Consider the following 6,175-nt stretch of genomic DNA (forward strand, 5'->3'; position numbering starts at 1 on the left):
GCTAATCGATCAAACGTTAAAAACAAATGCATATAGACAGAAGTTAATTAATTAGGATCACAACAAATTAAGTGGAACTAAGTAAGATAATATTTTATATTTTGCTTTTTGTTTTCATTAGGAAAGTTAATAATTTATTATTATCATTATTATTATTATTATTATTATTATTATTATTTTGGGTTCAATGTTAATAATAATTAAATTTTGAGGGTCGCTTTATTTAGTCAAATGTAGGGTACTCTATGTCTATATTGCGAGAATAGATAGAATGGAAACCAAGACGTCACGGCTGCTGTCAGCAACCAAGTCCCCAATTCTTGGACGCCAAGTTTAGCCCTTTTTAATTTTTTTTTTTTTATAAAATTGAGTGTTTGATTTAATTTATAACATGATTAATTTATAAATATTTAATATTTATAAATTAATTTTAATATTTATATATTTGATTAAAATATTTAAAAGTAATTGAGAAATATTAATGTGTTTGATAAAAAATAATTTATAAACATATTTATTATTAAAATGATGAAAAAGATATTAAATAAGATTTATGATAAAATTTTAAAAATTAAATAAAAATAATATAGTAAAATATTTAGTTAAACTAACTTAAAAGTATAGAATTTATAAGTATCAAAATAAAAAGTTAAAATTTATGAAAAATTTAGCAAGTAAAAATCTAAAAGATTCAGACTATCAGACCTGTTAAAATATTCTCAACTTAAAACGCAGAATATTAAGTGAAAAAAATCTAGAAAATATAATATACTCAACTCAACTAAACTTTTATTCCAAAAATTTGGGATCGATTATATGGATTCTCTTTCTTCACTCTAAACGATTTTGGGTTAAATCCTTGAAAATGTGTAACACTTCTAGATCATGTTGTACTACTCTCCTCCAGGTCAATTTAGGTCTACCCATTCTTTTCTTTCTATCATTTAACCTAATGTGCTCTACTTGTCTAACTGAAGCCTCTGTACGTCTACGCTTTATATGATCAAACCACCTAATCTCTTTTCTCTCAACTTATCCTCAATTGGCACCACTCCTACCTTTTCTCTAATACTATTATTACAGACTTTATCTAGTATAGTATGGTCACTCATTCACTTTAACATTCTCATCTCCGTAACTCTTATCTTAGACATATATGACTCCTTCAGTGCCCAACACTCACTACCATATAACATGGCCGGTCGTATGGCTGTACGGTAAAATTTTCCTTTTAACTTATTGGGAATCTTGCTATCACATAAAACTCCCATGGCACATCTCCACTTCAGTCATCCAACTTTAATCCTATGACTAACATCCTCCTCACATTCCCCATCTACTTGAAGGACTGAGCCGATATATTTAAAGTGATTACTTTGGGACAGTACCATTCTATCCAAACTAACTCTTTCCCTATCACTAGTTCGGCCTTCACTGAACTTGCAATGCATGTATTCTGTCTTTGTTCTACTTAACTTAAAGCCCTTTGACTCTAAAGTCTTCTCCAAAGCTCTAGCTTTCTATTGACTCCTTCTCGCATCTAATCTATCAGAACTATATCATCCGCAAACACCATGCACCAATGGATACTCTCTTGTATATGTTTCGTCAATTCATCTAAAACTAATATAAAAATGTAAGGGCTTATAGCTGAACCTTGGTGTAATCCAATTGAGATAGGAAAATCTCTTGTGTCTCCTCCCACTATGTGCACAACAGTAGTTGCTCCTTCATACATATCTTTCAACACTTGTATATACCTAATAGATATTCTCTTTTGTTCTAACACTCTTCATAAGACATCTCTTAGAACACTACCATAAGCCTTCTCCAAATCGATAAAAACCATGTGTAGATCTTTCTTTACATCTCTATATTTCTCCATCAAGCTTCTAATGAGAAAGATCGCTTTCATAGTTGAACGATTAGGCATGAAGCCAAATTGATTGGGAGAGATAGAAGTGTCATGACGTAGTCGATATTCCACAACTCTCTCCCTCAACTTCATAGTATGGCTCATGAGTTTAATTTCCCTATAATTTGAGCAACTCTATATGTCTCCCTTATTTTTAAAAATGAGTACTAAAATACTCCTCCTCTATTCATCAGGCATTTTCTTTGAGTTTAGAATCTTATTAAACAATTTAGTTAACCATGCAACTCCCATATCTCCCAAACACTTCCACACTTCAATTGGTATTCCATCGGGTCCACAGGCTTTACCTACTTTCATTCTCTTAAGTGCTTCCTTTACTTCTAAAGATCTAATCCTTCTAGTATAATTCATATTCTTTTCTATTGCTCTGTAGTCTATATTGACGTTATTACGACTTTGACTATTATTAAAAAGATTATCAAAATAATTTCTCCATCTTGCTTTAAGGTCCTCATCTTCACCAACACTTTTCTTTCTTTATCTTTAATGCACCTAACTTGATTGAGATCTTGACTTTTCTTTTCTCTCCTCCTTGCTAATCTATAAATATCTTTATCTCCTTCTTTAGTTTCAAGTTTCTCATGTAACTTTTCAAAGGCCTGCGCTCTTGCTTAACTAACTGCCTTTTTTACCTCTTTCTTTGCCAACTTGTACTGTTCATATGCCTCATTATTATCACACTTAGGTAATTTTTTATACCATTCCCTCTTTCTCTTCACTGCCTTTTGTACTTCCTCATTCCACCACCATCTCTCTTTTGAGGGTGGTCTTTATCCTCTAGACTCTCCAAGTACTTTTCTAGCTACTTCTCTAATCTTTGATGTCATCTGTATCCACATACCATTGGCCTCCACATCCAGCTTCCATGCTTCGGACTCGAGAAGCTCATTTTTGAACTTCACTTGCTTTACACCTTTCAACTCCCACCACTTTGTTCGCGCTATACTATTTCTTCTAACCTTACTTGAATTATTCTTAAACTTGAACCGATGTTGGCTTGTTAAAGCCTCTCCCAGAATGACCTTACAATCTTTGCACAGAGCTTTATTTGTCTTCCTGGTTAAGAGGAAGTTAATTTGGCTTCTATGTTGCTCACTTTTGAAAGTCACTAAATGTGACTTTCTTTTTATAAAGTAGTTGTTTGCTAGTATTAGGTCGTATGCCATAGCAAAATCCAGGATGCTTTTTCGCTTATCATTTCTACTGCCAAAACCAAAACCTCTATGAACATTCTCATAACCTTGCCTATCACTTCCTACATGTCCATTCAAATCTCCACCGATAAAAACATTCTCTTCATTTGGTATGCTTTGCATTAGATCATCCAAATCTTCCCAAAACTTTTGTTTACTCTCACTATCTAGTCCTATTTGTGGGGCATAAGTACTAACTACATTTATTGTTTCTCCTTCTAGTACTAGCTTTACTAGTATAATTCTATCTCCTACTCTTTTCACAGCTATTACAGTATTTTTCAATGTTTTGTTTTTCATTATGCCCTCTCCGTTCCTATTTCTCTCCTTTTCGGTAAACCACAATTTGTACCCTGAATTACCCACTTCCTTGCTTTTCTCTCCTACCCATTTAGTCTCCTGAATGCAAACAATATTCACCATTCTCCTTTCTAAGGTATCCATAAGCTCCATTAATTTTCCTGTAAGTGATCCAACATTTCAAGTGCCAACCTTGATTCTACTTCTATCCTGTTCCTTCCTAATTGATCTCCTTCTATGATATCTTCTATTGTTTTCTATGCCTATCTTGTGTTTTATTTCATTATCTGTTCTATGGACTAACTTTTTTACCCACACTCGTCCATGATATGGGAACCCTTGTTCATTTAACACCACACCCAGGCGCCGGCATTATGCATCGCTTTCGGTGAACACCCTACACCCTTACATATTTCTCACTACACCAAGGGAGCCGAAAGATAAGCAAAACGCAGCAAAGGAGATTCCAAAGTGCTTATGAAAGAATCAACGGCGTTAGAATGAGCACCGAGTTTACCCCTTTTTCTTGAAATTTTTATAGATAAATTATAATTAAATCTTCGAGGTAAAGGAAATTCACGAATCATCTCTAATTTATTTTTTATTAACGATTTGATCCTTAAATTTAAATTTTGTTAGTAAATTAGTTTGTGTCATTAATTGTGTTTCAATTTAAAATAATTTAATCCCTAAATTTTATTTTATTAATAAAATAGTTCCTATATTTAAATTTCATATTTTATATTTAAATAATTATAAATACAAAAATATCTAATGTTTATAAAATATATAATTATTTAAATATAAAATAAATCATTAGTTAAATATAAAATTTAAATGTAAAGACTACTTCATTATTAAAATAAAATTTCAGGATTAAAATATTTCAAATTGAAAAGTATTTAATGGAGTTAAATTTAGATTGTAAGAACTAATTTGTTAATGAAATTTAAATTTGAGAACCAAATTAATATTAAAAAATAATTTAAAGACTGACTTATGGGCTTTGCTACCTAGTTGTAATTTACCCTTTTTTTTTAAAGATACATGTTTGTATCCCTATGTCAATGATTTATAAAAAAATTTATAAATTTTTATGAAGCAATATTATTTTAATATAATTCAAAAGTAGACTGAGAAAGTGATGACTCAGACTTGACACTTTACTAAATAAGTGAAATACTTTTAATCACTAAATTAAATTAAGCTGCCTACTTTTATATTTTTATGAGGAGGCAATCATTGATTTTAAATTATTATTGTTTTTTTTTCAAATAAATGTGATTTCTTAAAAGATTATAGCAAATGGAGAGCTCTACTAAAACAAAGTTATCAAAACATCGAAACAATTCAAAAGTCATGGGAAAAAGATTTTGTATAGTGTTTTTAGAAATTTACCTTTTTTATAAGATTTGATTATAATTTTTGGTATTAATATTTTTAATTATAGATGTCATATAACTATTTTATTAATTAAATGATATTTTTTGATGAAAAAAATAATAAAATCAATAACTTGTGAAAATATTATAAATTTATTTAATAACAATTTAAATTGAATTGCTAACTAATCTTAAAATTTATAATTTATCGATTCAATTAAAAGATTGTATTAAAATTGATAATTCCTAAAAGGCTTAAAACTTAATTACACCTTTGCAATTATTAAAAAAATTTAATTTAGTACATTTTCAACTTTTATTAAATTAAGGCTAAAAGTTTTAATTTAAGTTCAATTTAGCTCAAAAATCAACAAAATTAAGAAATTAAACTTCTTGATTTTTTATTTAAATTAAAAAATCAAGAAATTTAGCTCATAAATTTTAATTTTTGAGATAAATTGAGTTTAAATTAAAATTTTAAGGTTAATTTAGGCAAAAAATTAAAAATGAACTAAATTGAACTTCTCCAATAAATACAGAGGCTAAATTGAACATTTTGCAAATTGCGTAAAATATATGCCATTTTAGAAATAACTAAATAAAATGAGAGAGTAATATCAAAAATTAAATCTAAAAATACATGCCATTTTCATTTATATTTTTTCATTTAAATATTAAAATATCATTAAAATTTTAAAATTTTCCTTCCTATGAATGTAATGCAAACAATTACTTATTGAAAATTACTTTTCCAGAATTAAACCAAATTAAGATTAGTTGGGTTGGGGTTTGCAAGCATTTAAAAATTGACTTTTCAGCAATCCTATATGTTTTGTAGTCAAATGTTTGATGTAAATTGTTTGAATTTATATGGTAGGCAGAATCTCTAGACATTAATTTTCAACATCAAACATCAAATTTTAATGAAATTTTATATTCATTCATAAAAGGGTAAATTATTATCATTAAGGTTTTATGGCTTGTTAAAATTAATTATTTAGAATTTCCTTTTATTTTGAAAATTTAAACTCGTTAATCTTTTAGGGTTAGATTTATGTTAAAAAAAAAATGTTAGCCAACTTGTTTCAGCCTTGATTAGAGAAATTAAATAGTATGGATAATTAAAATTATAGAGATTAAACAGTATAAATAATTAAGGCTAAAATAAGTTGATTAATGTTTGTTTTTGGTAGAAGGACTAAAAAATAAGAACTAAAAGTCTATTTAGTTTTGTTGTTAAATACAACTGATAATTGACAGCTAATAACTAATAGTTAATTATAGTTAATATATTTTAAGTATTTGATAAAACTATGTTTAACTGTTATTATTATATGTAAAATGAATAATAAGAGTATATACCA

Source organism: Hevea brasiliensis, chromosome 10 (assembly GCF_030052815.1).
Source record: "Hevea brasiliensis isolate MT/VB/25A 57/8 chromosome 10, ASM3005281v1, whole genome shotgun sequence".
Taxonomy (NCBI): domain Eukaryota; kingdom Viridiplantae; phylum Streptophyta; class Magnoliopsida; order Malpighiales; family Euphorbiaceae; genus Hevea; species Hevea brasiliensis.